The sequence below is a fragment of the Mesocricetus auratus genome, unplaced genomic scaffold (genome assembly GCF_017639785.1).
Source record: "Mesocricetus auratus isolate SY011 unplaced genomic scaffold, BCM_Maur_2.0 Super-Scaffold_100676, whole genome shotgun sequence".
NCBI classification, from domain to species: Eukaryota; Metazoa; Chordata; class Mammalia; order Rodentia; family Cricetidae; genus Mesocricetus; species Mesocricetus auratus.
Genome location: NW_024429266.1, coordinates 154,291,704 through 154,306,832, shown reverse-complemented (window position 1 = coordinate 154,306,832; position 15,129 = coordinate 154,291,704). Strand labels below are relative to the sequence as shown.

The 15,129-nt window shown below is 39.9% G+C and overlaps 1 long non-coding RNA gene across 2 annotated transcripts in view; it reads right to left on the bottom strand.

Annotated features, from left to right (window-relative positions):
* Positions 1 to 747: 747 nt before the first annotated feature.
* The window catches only part of LOC106021214, a 293,439-nt gene continuing 279,057 nt past the window's right edge, over positions 748 to 15,129 (bottom strand). Inside the window, exons 4-5 of one of the 2 annotated variants that reach the window (XR_005873623.1) lie at positions 11,808 to 11,862; positions 748 to 805 (exon numbers count right to left, since the gene is read on the bottom strand). This is a non-coding gene — a long non-coding RNA (uncharacterized LOC106021214). Of the gene's footprint in view, positions 806 to 5,035; positions 11,863 to 15,129 lie in introns of those variants that run through there. The other variant, XR_005873622.1, reaches the window with a different exon arrangement.

Below are 15,129 nucleotides of genomic sequence, written 5' to 3'. Positions count from 1 at the left end.
ATCTCATGGGGACCTGTGAGAAGAAAAATGTTAGTATAACAAAATCTCAGTAGATCAGACAGTCTCTGTATGGCACGAGATGCTTGATTGAAGTTCCTGACTGGGGTTCTAGTGTTGATTGAAGCTCTCATCTTGAAGCTCTTGCCAGATTGTAGAAGATGTACTATTTCAGTTTCTTGGTCCGGAGTTGTGTAGAGTGATGTAGTTTCAAGCCAGTTTCAGGATAGTGCTTGTCAGATGGAGTCAATGATGTGGGGCAGTTCAGATGCCTCCAGTCGAATCAGGTGAAGTCAAGGAAGTGGATCCTCATTCTCTTTCTGAAGCAGTTGAAGATTGCTGTCAGGAAATCCCTTGTTCTCTGGAAAACTCAAACATTAATGTTAACAAAGAAATATTTTAACTTTCATATGTATGCAATGTATGTATGACAATAGGGAAGATAGAAAACCTGGAGGAAATTAGACTGTTCAGAAAAAGAAATCCACAGATAACAGTCCCTCATTTTATTTCTTCTGTCTTATATCAATGGCTCTTTGATATAACACAGAAATTCTGAATCGTATTTAAATAATATGCTTGAGTTTAGAGTAGGAGAGCCAATCCAACTCCAAAGCCAGCTTCAGTTAAATGAATGGGGACTGAGGAATGTGAAGAAATAAAGATAAAAGGGTACTATGAAAAAACAATATAGAGAGATTTAGACTTTGATACCACACAGTGAGTTACTGTTTGTTTGATGGTCCCCAGGGTAGCTATTCATTCTTCTACAGGAATCCATATGTCCAGTATTCTTTGCTGAGTTTACCTGTGAAGACAAAAAACAAAACACTTCTCTTTCCTTTTAGGAGGTCACTTTACCCATGGTGGAATATGAATTTGTAGATGGGCTGTTCTCTTCCTCCTCCTGAGATGTTTTCTGTTTTGATCGAATTTTAATTAATTTTGATGGAACCCAAACCTTTTCTTCTCCTGTGGAAACAAAAGCATAACCCCTTCCCCAACGTAACACATATCCTGGTTTCCAGACTGAGGTCATAACATCCTTAAAATACACCGGTTGGTTCAGTTCAGAAGTCTTCTCTGTAGTCCAGTGTCTTTCTGCTGCAGTTTGTCCTTTTTCATCAGCATTAAGAAAATTCAACGTTAGTAAAGCATTGTGTAACCTATGTTTAGGTGTCTTTGTTTTCCCTGGCTGTTTATGAAGCATCTCTTTTAAGGTTCAGTTAGATCTTTCAATTATTGCTTGTCCTGTGGGATTGTAAAGTATAGCAGTTACATGTTTTATATTATAATATTTGAAGAATTGTTCCAATTTACTGGAGACATATGCTGGACCATTGTCAGTTTTTATTGTTTTAGGTATACCCATAACAGCCATCACCTCTAAGCGGTGTGTAATAACAGAATCAGCTTTTTCAGAGCTGAGGGCAGTAGCCCATTGGAAGCCTGAGAATGTGTCAATGGTATGGTGTACATATTTCAAACTGCCAAATTCTGGGAAGTGAAATACATCCATTTGCAAAAGTTCATTTCTGTGAACACCTTTAGGATTACAACCTTTCTTTTTGTTTAAACAGAAAAGAGGAGATGTTGGGGGAAGTCCTGTGCATTTGTCAATAAAGTACTGTTGAGCCTATAGGGAACCAAGATAGGAGGGACTAGGAGTCCAGGAGAACTCTGGGAAGGAGAAACACAGGGAGTCAAGATGTAATGCCATGGGGGTAGGAAGCCCGGAACCATTCTCCGGTAAGAGACATACTTAGATTAACAATTATGGGGTAATTACTTAAGTCAGAGCTAGCCAGTAAGAAACAAGCAAAGGCCAACAGCTTCATAATTAATATAGCCTCCTGTGTGTTTATTTGGGACTGATGCGGATCACGAACCAGGCTGGCGGAATGGCTCCTCTCAAGGAAAAAGCTTCTCTTAACACTTCCCTAACTGAATCCCTAGCATTATAAAATGTACTTACTTCATTAAGTAAAATAAATAGCCTTGCATGGTGATACACAACTTCAAGCTCAGCATTTCAAAGTCAAAGGCAGGTGGATTTCTGTAAATTTGAGGTCATCCCTGTCTACATAGCAAGTTCCAGGCCAGCCTGGGCTGAACAGCGAGACTCTGTCTCTAAATAAATAGATGAATACATAGGTAGATGCATTCAACCTATCTTCCATGCATTATTTAGTAGAGGAGTGAAATTATAGCCTCTGTCTTTCTAGCAGACATTGTGTTATGCTCTGTCAAGCATTGCTATGATCTGTAACTTTACTGATCTAAGAACGCAATCTGGTCATGTCAGAGAGAACATGTCAGATTCAGAGGCCCAGGCCTTTGCAAACTAAGCTTACAAGAGAACAGTTTACAAATATAAATGTCCATGGATTCACATGGCAAGAACTGGCTGGACTCAGTGTGCCATGTAGCATCAGTCCTTATTCAGAATCAACGTGTAGTAATGTTGCTTAGATTGGTAAGCAGGTTTCTCAGCACAGAATCATTATTTGCCTCAAATGCACATGTCCTGAGATGACAAGGATAAATAATCTGAAATGCTTTGGGTTTAGTCAGTTTCCATTGATTTGTCAAAGTCTTTCACATCTGTATCAGCCCTCTGAGTTCTCTAGAGGACTTCCAAACTTGTCTAAACATGTGTGGGGACTGACTTTCACATTACCCTCAACATAAACAGAATAGTGTTATATGTAGGTGCTTGCATGTGTAAACCCATTCAGGAGCAAAACTTAGGTAGCATTTACAACACCCTCAAAAAAAATCTTTTCTCAGGCATTTTGGATGCCAGTGCTGTAATGGTTAACACAGACTTGGTAACTTGCAAAAGGGAAATTGTAAATGCTCCTTTTATCATTAAACACAGTGATTCATGATGAGGTATATGACTGGGAAAGCCTAGCCATCTCTGTCTTCTGGGGTTTAAGATGAAGCTCCTGGACTTAAAAAAAAAGACTGTCACCTGACAGAGTCCTATGTTCAGCTGCCCACCGCCCCAGCCAGTCACAGGCAAGGCAATGTTCTATGCAAGAGGTTAGGTGAGGTTCTGAACACTGAGCATGCCACCTTCGTGCTTATCTGCATGAGGGTAGGCTTTGATCTAAGACTTGCTTGCACAGTGACTTCTTATCGGGAAGCAAGCTTGAATCATAAAGAGCCTGTCTGAAGGGTAAAAATATTTATGAAAATAACCATGTGGTTTGGCCAAGTAGGTTGAAGGGTCTCATCACTGAACTGGCATTCTTACAATATACTTTAGAGAACAGAGGAAATAACTCACAAGCAGGTAGTTTGTTTCTTGAAGAGAGATGTCTGTCAGTCTAGAAAGCTTTTTTTAAAAATTGGAATATTTTCCCATTTTATTGGGTAATCTGTAAAGAAAGTCTTAGCTATCAAAATGAAATCTCACTTTATTCTATTATCTAATGGCCTGATTGAAATTTTTGTGTAAATCTGAGGAAGTTCAGGGAATAAGAAAACAAAAACAGTCACTCTACCACTTGACAGGTGGTGGTAATTTGCTGAGACACTAGGCTCTTGGGACATCCGCTGTGTGCTTCTGTGTGCTCCCATGTCTTCCTGTTTACAGAGTGTCATTTGACTGACTGGGGAATCCTCAATCTTAGAGGCGTGGTGCTGTAACAAGCATGCTGGGAAAGTAAGTCCTTGGTGGGAATAACCCTGCTTTTCTGTAGCATCCACATACTTAGTACCCAGCTGGAAGGTGGCTAGCAGCTGGGAATAAATGCAGTAGCTGATTCCCACCCAGTTCCTCTGGAGAAGAGGAAGTGGGTCCTTTCTAATCTTTGATACACAAAAGCACATTGCTTGATAATGGCTATTCCACAGAAAAAGCAAAATCCAAACAAATAGCATCATTTTGCTCTAGCTTACATACAACCTAAGTGAGATTCCAGCTATGGGAATGGTGGAAGGAAAAGCAAGACTTTCTTACTATTCCACTCAGCAGCTGCTGTCCGCAATGTGAGCACTGAACTCAAGAGTACTAATCCGTATCCACTGCTGCTGCTTCCTGTCTCTTCCTGTGCTCTGGAATTTGGACTTCAGCCCATGTTTGTTGTTGCTGCTGTGGCTGTGGGGCTGGCCGGGGGAAGGGGTGGCTGCTGGGGAGGGGGGTCCATGGAGGATTGCACTTGTGCTAGGCAGGCACTCATCCCAAAGTCTAACCTGTTCTTTGTGTTTCTATGCATGTGGTGTGCACTCATATATGTGAGTTTACATGTGTGGGTGTGCCTGTGCACATGAGTATGAGTGCCTTTAGAGGCCCCAGGCTTCATCACTTCCCACTTTATTCACTGAGGCAGGGTCTCTCAACTGAACACAGGGCTCATGATGTGGTTAGTATTGCTAGCTGGCTTGCTCTAGGGATCCCCTGTCACAGCCTTCTGAGTGCTGAATTTCTAGGCAGGCCTCTACACCCAGCCTGCACTATGTGGGCGTTAATGATCCACACTTCAGCCCTCACCCTTGCTCAGCAAGCATTTTATCCACTGAGTCATCTCCTCAGCCCTCCTCGCCTGTCTGATTTTTATCTTCTATATCTTCATGCTCTTATTTTATGTGTGTGCATGTGTGGCTGAATGGGGGGTTGTCTGTGTGTGGAGGCTAGACATCAACATCAATTGTCTTCTTCAATTGCTTCTCCATTTTATTTTTTTTAAGATCGAGTCTCTCATTGAATCTGGAACTCACCAACTGGCTAGACTGTCTGACCAGGAAGTCCCAGGCAGCCTCCTGTCTCCATATCTTCAGAGCTGGGGAATCCAAGAGCCCAATGCCACTAAGCTCAGCATTTCTTTAGGGTTTAGAAGAAGCAAACTCAGGTTTTCATGCTTGTGGTGCAAGGACTTTACCAAGTATGTCATTTCCAAAGCTCCTTGGTTGCTCCTCTACAGAGAAATAGAGAGTTCTTTTTCTAAACAATTTATGTTTGTATCAATAGTTCTAAGGCCTGTTTTGTCTGTCATGAGCTTCATTTTGAAGGCAAGTGTTGCTATAATCATTTCTTCTGGTTAAGGTATGAATGAAATCATTGTCATTTTGCCTCTATGTTGACAAATCAGATGTTTCTGTAGCCTGGTTTGGAGCCAAGCTGCTACAGACATACAGTCCTTATTTCCCATCACATCATCCTCTTGACCAAGGCCCTTTCTTGAGTTAGGTTATATGATAACATATCCACTTTTTTGTTAGACAGGGACCCTGATCTCTGGTTCTTGTGTTTATCTTGCTCTCAATACCTTAACTAGAGCTTTCACCCAAGGAAATATCCAATGTTCCTTAGCCATAAATCCTTTTAGAGGATATTTTAGGGCAGTGGGAGGGTTTCAAGGCATAATTTCTGGAACAGTCCAGTTCAGACACTCACAGGATGGCCATGGGCAAGCCACTTATCCACTCTGAGCTTTTTTATCAGCTATATAATCAAGAGTAATTTATGCAGTTCAGGGAGTTTTTGAAGGATTAAATGAGTGTATTTGTCTAATGTGCCTGTTTACACATATACACATATATTCAAGTATTCGTGTGAATGTATTTTATGGATTCATATGAGCATACACATAGACATTCAAATATGTCTCAGCACAGTTTCTGAATGGATTCACTGATGGCAAGATGTGAAGTCTTGTCACTTGTTGGTGTTTATTAGAGTGATGTTGATAACAACTGTGGCTCCTACTGCATAAAGCAATCATTAAGTAAATTGATAATCAGACCCTAAGCCAGGCATGAGGCCCATAACTAGAATTCTAGTGTTCAGGAGGCTGAGACATGAGGATAACCATGTATTTGAGGCAATACTAGACTATCTGAATTTTAGGTCCGCTAGAACCACTCAGACTATATTAATAGTGATAAACTGGGCAACATAGTGGAACCGAATAGGGTAAAGAAGGAGAGAGTATTATGGGGACAGCTTTTTAAAGGAGGTGCCCTTTAACACCGAGACATAAGGAAGGGGGATGCTCACCTTGCAGAGGGTTGCCTGACAGAGGAAGCGTATTTATTGCACACAAGGATGTTGCAACCGTAACACAGGGAACAGTGTGCAGTAGTTTGCTGGGGTGGAAAGTGATGCTAGAAAGCCCGCATCAGAGAAAGGTGTCTAAATATTCCTCCTTGGGCTATCTGAGGCCTGTACTGGAGGACAAGCAGGAATTAACTCAAAGTACTGCACTTCAGTGAGGACAAGCAGGAATTAACTCAAAGTACTGCACTTCAGAAGAAAATTCAAACGTGGTTGGAAGCATGGAAACAGAGAGAAATAATTAGTTTTGGGGTATTTTGAGGTATACAGCCTTGCTGGAGACTTGCTGGAGAACTGGGGAGGGGGCATTCAGGTGATACTAGTTTTTGAATTCATGAACTAGGCTAGCGGGATTTTCATCTGTTGAGATAAGACTTGTAGAGAATGTTCTTGATGAAGAAGCGTCAAAATGACTTGAAGGCAAGTTGTCTGCAAGAAATAGAAATTTGGTGTCCAGATGAAAGGCTGTGTCTGGCCGAAGAGGAATCTGGGCATCATTGGTGACTAGGTGACACTGTGCATGAGTGACATACTGTAGGATAAGGGACTGGTTTTTAACAATTGGTCTGGATGTCAAAGAAAGTGAAAAGAAAACCAGCAGAATAGAATAAAATGATGTAAATAAAAACCTCTACAGTGATCTGCTTAGTATTCAGGATGTGTCAAAAACCTTGTAATTTAAAAACATCTCAATTAAGCAACAGGAAGAAGACTTGAATGGATACTTCTCTAAAGAAGATATACTGTTTTTGTACATTGCAAAAATATAAACAAAAGCCACAAAGGAGATGTCACTTCACTTCTACTAGGATGTTGTTTTAGTCAGGGTTTCTATTGCTGTGATACAGCGCCATGACCAGAAGCAACTTAAGGAGGAAAGAGTTTAGTTCAGTTTGTAGTTTACAGTTCATCCTCGGGGCAGGAAGTCAAGGCAGGAACATGGTAAACAGTAACTGAAGCAGAGCTCACAGAGGAATACTGCTTACTGGCTTGCTCCTGCTGGCTTGCTCAATTTGCTTTTTTATACAATCCAGGACCATCAACCTCAGGGATGGCACTACCCACAGTGAACTGGGTTCTACTCTATCAACTCACCACAGGCTGATCTAGTGGGGGCATTTTCTCAATTAAGTATCCCTCTTCCCAAAGGACTCTAGCTTGGGTAAAGTTGGCAAAACACTAACCAGAACATGTGCCATCAAGAAAAAACATTGGCAAAAATTTGAAGATGTCAGAACCTTTTTCAGTTGCTACAGAAGTGTAAGATGACTCTACTACTAGGAAAAGAATTTTAGTAAGTTAAAATCATTATATTTCTTATTAGCTAACATACTAGTGGATATCTGTTAAATCTTCTTCATGTATCTAAAGACCAAAAATGGTGGTTTGAATGAAAATGTCCCCCATAGACCCATAGGTAGTGGTAATTTAGAAGGTGTGGCTTTGTTGGGGGAAAGTGTGCCAATGGGGGTGATTTGAGATTTTAGAAACTCAAGGCAGACCCATGTCAGTCTCTTTTCTAGCTGCCTGTTGATCCAGATGTAGAACTCTCAGCTACTTCTCCAGAACCATATCTGCCCATGTGCCACCATGCTTTCTGCCAAGATGACAATGGGCTAAACCTCTAAAACTGTAAGCCAACACCAATCGAATGTTTTCCTATATGATTTTGATTTGATTTTCTTCTTTACAGTTGAGTAATAGTTCATTTGTGTACATGTATTACATTTTCTCTATCTGTTTATCAGTTGATAGACATCTTGGTTAATTCCATTTCCTAACTACTGTGAATTGAACCACAGTGAACATAGATTTGTTCTCTATGGTATTTATAAAGTCCTCTCTATCCAGGGGTTACATTTATGGGTCAGATGGAGTTCTGTGTCTAGGTGTTTTGTTTTGTTTTGTCTTTTTTTTTTTTAGAGACCTCCAGAGTGAATTTCAAGTGGCTACAGAAGTTACTAGTTTACATTTCCACTAACAGAGTGTTAGGATTCTCTTTTTCCCCACCCTCACCAGCATTTGTTGACATTTGTATTTCTGATCTTGGTCATTCTGGCTGCCAGGAGATTAAATTGTAAAGTAGTTTGAATCTTCACTTTCCTGATAGCTAAGGATGTCGAACACTTTAAAAAGTATTTCCTAGCCATTTGTATTTCTTGTTTTGAAATCTTTTAGCTCATTTTCCACATCCCATTTTTAATCCAGTTGCTTGTTTTCTTGAAGTTTAGTTTGCCAAGTTCTTTGTATACTATGAACACTAGTTCTCCGTGAGATATAGAGTTGGTGAAGGTTTTCTCTTGTTCTGTGGCTACCTCTTTACTCCACTGAGAGTTTCCTTTGCTGTGAAGAAATTTTCTATTATTTTCATGAGACTACCATTTGAGATTCATTGGTCCTATTTCCTGTGATACAGGAGCCCTATTCAGAAAGTCCACACCTGCCCCTGTGTGTTGAAGCATCTCCCTACTTTATCCTCTGACAGCTTCACAGAATCAGGCCTTACATTGAGGTGTTTGGTCCAATGGGGTTAAGTTTTGTGCAGGGTGAGAAAAAAAGGTCCAGGGTAATTTTCCTGCATTTGCAATCCAGTTTTCCTGGCATTATTTGTTGAAGATAGTATATTTTCTCCAACATGCATTTTTGGCATCTCAAAAAATCAGGTAGCTTTACTTGTGTAGACTAAGATCTGGGCCCTCTATCCTATTCCATTGATCTATGTGTCTTTTTTTGTTTATTTGTGTGTATGTATCATGCTGCTTTTAATACTGCATTTTTGTAGTATAATTTTAAATTAGGTAGGGTGATTCCTCCAACAATATTCATTTTATTTCAGATCGCTTTGGCTATGAGGCTTGCTCTATGGGGGGGAATTTCATACCTGGGACTATAAACATGGTCAGAAGCCCATGACTGGGAAGATCATCGATCCAGGGAACCTACAGGTGTTTTGTTAAACAATCATGCTGTGAAACTACCTTCTAAGTGTTTGTGTTAGCATGTGTAGATTTGTGCTGCTCTCAGTTTTGATTAAAGAAGTTTCCTTTTTCAGATAGTGGTGGTGAAAACAGACTTCTAAGTAGTCAAAATGTCAATTGTATGTAACCCTGAGCACTCAGTTATGGATGGACCATCAACACCATTCTCCCACCATCCAAAGCTCTAGGAACTTCGAAGAAGGAGAAGAAAGAATGGAAGAGTGAGCAGATGGAGAGATCAATGAAATGCTTTCTCTAGACATGACCATACACTCATCAAATCAAAGCAGCTATAGTTGCCTGCAGAAGACCTGTACATGAGCAAGCCAGTTACACTCCCAGCATGGCTGGGGGATGGGTTCCTGAGGCCCTATCCATGGCAGAGGGGATTCAGAGCTACTGCAGGAAGGAGAGTCACTGGTAGGGTGATTGTCCCAGTGAATGGCCGTACACACACACACACACACACACACACACACACACACACACACACACATTCATATGGGCACTGACTAGACTTGGGGGGATACTTTTTAACTAAAAAGTTAAAAAGATGACATAAAGTTGGGAAAGAGATGGGATGGTCTAGGGGAAGTTACAGGGAGGTAGTTGTTAGATGGATATGGTCAATGTACATTGTATGAATATGTGAAACTTTCAAAGGATAAGACAATTACTGTTTGTAAACATTAAAAACAGGATGTGACATGACCCAGCATTTTCACCTGCATTTCTGCATCCAAGAGAAATGAAAACATTTGTTTGCATAGAAACTTGCACATGAATGTTTATAACAGCAGTTATTCATCACAACCCAGAGGTAAAAAGACCAATACTTATGACCATCAACAGATGAACAGATAAGCACATTTTGTTATGTACATAAAGTGAAACATTATCCAACCATAAAAAGGAATGAAGCACTTATGGGTGAACCTTGAAAGCATTCTAAGTGAAAAACAGACATAAGTTGCATAGTGTATGAATTTTAAATAAAATATCTATAATAGCTATATCATCAAGGCAGAAAGACTAGGGCAAAGGGGAAAGGAAAGCATATGGAATTTCTCTGAGGTCATAAAGAATTCAAACTAAAGAATGTGGTGGTTGTACAACATGATGAGTGTGATTAATGCCACTGGATTCTATATTTTAATATGTTTAGCATTATATGAATTTACCTCAGTTAACACATGATAAAAACAACACTGTTAGATATGTATCCCTGGTAAGAAATGCATAATAAAACAATGTATATGTACAGGTGCTATTAGATTTATAGTATGCTGGAATGTCATACATTTGTAAAACAGCAATATAAAGGACGTGAACAAAAGTTAAACAGCTTAGACTTTAAGAGACCAGACAGCAACTGAAATCTCCAAAAAGAAATGGATAAGTCAGACACAGTGGATCAATCTAATACTTTGCAGACATGATCTTACTTTATTCTAGATCCTGTACAACAGGTACAACTATATGATTACTAGAATGCATTTGGGTTTGGTAACATATAAATAAATTGCACTATATAAAACTACAAGGTTGCAAAATCTGAAGAGAGTGGTTATATAATAGGTACAAATATTCTTTACTGCATTAGAATTAAATTAGTATGTTTTGAAATTAGATTTTGAGAAGCTAAGATGTATGTTGCCAGCCAAACTCTAACCAGTCAAAAATGATTTTAAATACAGTAACATAATAAAGAAATTGAAACACTAGAAAATTCCAATTCACTATGAAGGAAGACTATGGGTGGTGACCCAAGCACAAAAAAACAAGTGTTGTGTGTTCTCACTTATATGGATTTTAGCATCAACTCTTTGGATTTGTGTGTTTAACTTGGAATATCTGTAGAATCCAGCAAAGTAGAAAGTGATCATTGTGGAGAGGGGGAAGAAATACCATGTGGAGAATGGGATATTAGAACACAGGTGATATGAAGGAAACAAAGGGGATAATCACTGTGGAGGGAGATTTAAGTGGGGAGAGGGAGAGGTAAGGCAGGACAGAGGAGGGGTAAGGCAAGGAATAGCTAATACTATGGGTAATTGGAAAAAGTTATATGGAAACTTAATATTGAAAACTTCATATGTTACAGAGAAACCCTGTCTCGAAAAACCAAAAAACAAATAAACAAACAAACTTCATATGTAAGAATATATATATATAAATGTAATAACTATCTATCTATCTATATATGTATATAGATATGTGAATGAAAGGGTTTAATTGAAGTTATCCTATAGAGAGGACAGTGCTTCTCTAAGAACCCATAGGTTATCAAATAAAAAGCTATATGTATGTATGTGTATATTTAAATAACACAAAGTTGGCTGAGCTGTGGTGTTGCATGCCTTTAATCCCAGAACTCTGTGAGTTTAAGGCCAGCCTGGTCTACAGAGCGAGTTCCAGGACAGCTAGGGGCTGTTACACAAAGAAACCCTGTCTTGGAAGAAAAAAATGTTAAAAAAAACTTTTTAAAAGAGCACAAAGCTGAAGGTGTAGGAAGGAGGTTAGGAGGAAAGGAGGTAAATATGATCAAAATACAAAGTATGAAATTCACAAAAATTAATAAAAATATTTTAAAAGAAAAGAAAAAAGCTCAAGTACCAGAAAAGGTCAGGGTTTCCTGGGGAACCCCCAAACATGATAGGCTACTGCTATTACTCTTAGTTGTTCACCAGGACCTGATATTAAGACCCTATTTCTGAAGACACCATACTTTTTGGTCACAAGACATGGAGAAATGAAGTTGTACTGACCAGGAAGCTTCCTCAGTACTGGTGAGCTCTCATAGTCCCGAAGGTGCTGTGCAGGCTGTTGGGGAAAAAGTTATCAACAATCTTATTCGGCTGTGAGCACTTGGAGCTACAATAACAGCTCTTTGGCAAGAAATGTGGATGAGTGCAACAGTGGCACAAATATTACGGCATCAACCAACTGCTTTCTGATTGGATTTAAAGCCTGCTCTAGAGAAGTAAATATCTGCCTGATATTATACTTCTGGCCAAGAACCCATGGTTGGGGAGCTCACAGGCTACATGGGTGAACTTACTGCTCTTATTTTTCTAGATGGACACTGTAGCAAACTGACATCCCTACACCTCTAGATTAGTGCAATTCTCACATCTCATAGGAGAAGTTTCTTTATGTAGTAAATATCAGTTAATGCAGATAATCACAGTCAAAGTGCAGAGAACAAGAATCTGTGGAGTACTCAGTTGTAAGTGGGCACCTGCATCACACCCGTTTACCCCAAAGCTCAGGATCATTTAGGAGGAGGGAGCAGAAGGATTATAAGGGCAAGAGGTTGGAGAGGACTAGAGGGAAACAATGTCTTCTGGGTATGACAAGACCAGTGTACTCATAAACTCAAAGAGTTCACTATGATTGCTTGCATAAGACCTGCACAAGATCAAGCCACTCAACTTTCCAGCATAGAGAGGGAGGGTGCACTGAGTCCCCACCCCTCAATGAGGAGCTGTTGACAGTTGATGGCTTCTAGGAAGGGAGGGGTCTGTTTTCTTTAAGGGTGTGGTTCCTAGTATATTTACCAGGCACTAGGGTATGGCTTCACCCCCATGAGTATATAGGCAGCATAAACTGGGCTCTGTTTTTAAAAAGAAAGTTGAGAAGGGATGGACAGTAGAGAGTGGGGAGTGGAAATAGACAGGAAGAGTTAGAGGTAGGAGTGGTGGTAAATATGATTTAAAACACATTGTATTTATGTATGACATTCCCAAATAATTAATGAAAACATTTTAAATTTTTAATCAAAGAAATGAAAATGCTATACTATAAAATATCTATCCCTTATAAAAGAAGACAGCAAAAGAGGGATAAAATCTATGAATAACATTTGAAGCATGGAAAGCCAAAAGCAAAGTGGCAGAAGTAAATTGAAACTTAATTACAAATAATTACCCGATCCAGTCAAAAGGCAGGGATTATCAGACCATATTAAAACATGAAACAAGACCCAAGTATACACTGCATAAAGGAAACACACTTTAGATACAAAGATACAAATAGGCTGAAAGCAATAAGAAGGGAAAGATAAATCATGCAAATAGCAACCTTGAGCAAGCTGGAGAGGCAGCATTGATATCAAACAAAAGGGACTTTGAAATAAGACCTAGAAAAGGGGAGACTACCCAGGAGGAAGACAGTGGTAGCAAGGAGCAGAAAGTTTGGGGCAAGATGCTGCGAATTCTCAGATTAAGAAGTAGGACAAAGAGGAAAGATTTTTGAAAAAGAAAACCCACACTCTGGCATTTCCATAGGCCATGGCATGAAGTGCAAACATTAGAACCCTTCAGCCACCGCTTGCTCACTGACCCTGCTGTTTGACAAATGAGGATATGATAGACATGAATAGTGACTTCCCAAGCCAGAAGAGTAATCGAGCGCAATTGAACTAAAACCTTCTATTTAATTTCTCTGTCTTTCTGCTAACTCTCCTTCCCCTCTCTCTGTTACTTGCCCTCCCCCAATCCTTTCCTCTCTTATATTCATAGGGTTCTTTAGAGGAACAGAACATACAGGATGAATCTCTATTTATGTAGGAAAGGGATTTATCCGAACAGCTTCCAGGCTGTGGTCCAGCTAGTCCAACAATGGCTGCCTATGAATGGAATTCAGTAGCTGTTCAGTCTGCAAGGATGGATGTCTCAGCTGGTATTCAGTAGATACTGGAATCCCAATGAAGTAGACTCTAATGCCAATGAAGGAATGAACTTTCCATAGAGGTGAGAGCAAGCAAGCAAAGAGCAACCCCTTCCTTCTTTCATGTCCTTATATAGGCTTCCAGCAGAAGGTGTGGCCCGGATTAGAGACATCTCTTCCCACCTCAAAGATCCAGATTAGAAGTGGATCTTCCCACTTTAAATTAAGCAAAAGAAAAAATGTCCCTCACAGATGTCCCCCATTTAGGGGCTTTAGTTAATTGTAGATGGTGTCAAGTTGATCACCAAGAACAGCCATCACAATCTACACCATTGTTTTTGGAACCTCTAGATTGTGGAGGTGCAGTCTGCTAGGATCTTTGTAGAACATTATCAAGATTTCAAGTCAATGGAAGAAATTCAGTGTTTCCTTCAATTGTCTGTTCCTTTGTGGATGACTTGCTAACTTCCCTGGGTTTTAGTTTCCTTATCTTTTGAGTGGAAAATCACACTACTGAGGAGATGTAACTGCCAAGGATGAATGAGGAAAACATTCTGCTTTTAGGAGTCCATGCATTGAATTGAAGAACACAGCCACCCAATCAAAGACCTTGGAGGTCTCAGGAGACTCTAAGGGGCACTTAAGAAGTAATGCCCCTGCAGTGACAACTTGCTCCACAGGGAGAAAGAAGCAATTAGGGCAAGTCTAGATATTCTACCATGTTGTTTAGGTGCCAAAGAAGAGCCATTGCAAATATCCCAGTGACTCCAGATGTTAGAAACCACTAGCGTCTATGGGAAACCAAATGCATGGCCACTCTCTTACCATGGAAATGCCAATGATTCCTTGTTGCCTGAACTGGACATTTCAAGTGTTTGTTGGTGCTGACACATGACATCAATGCCCTAGGGTGGCTTTTATTTGGGAAAACCATCAACAGACAGATCCTCTCATTCTCAAAGGTCCATGAGAATTCAATAGAGATAAGCTGAGTTTATGGTTTATATCCTTCATAATGGTTTCCATGCTTCCTCCCTGGCATTATCTGCAATAAGAATCTGACCCCAGGGCTAGTCCTGATCTACCACAGTGGAATCAAATTCCTTTATTTAAGGAGGAGGGGGGTGGATAAAAAGGCTCTTAGACACATAATTGTTTTTAGTAATGATAAATAGTAATTGTTTAGAATAGTAAATCATTATCACAATAAATACAAATGGAGCCAGCTCCCCTTGGAACATAAGCAGTGATGAGGGTAAAGATTAGGTATCTGGGAAAACCATAGAGCCCTGACGGGCTAGAGGAGAAGGTCTCATACAACTTGCAGATGAAGAGTGAATTTGACATGGGACAGTGTAAGGAGATTTATTGGTCACTTCCCACTGTTATATGAGCATGGGAGGTTGAGCTAAACATTTT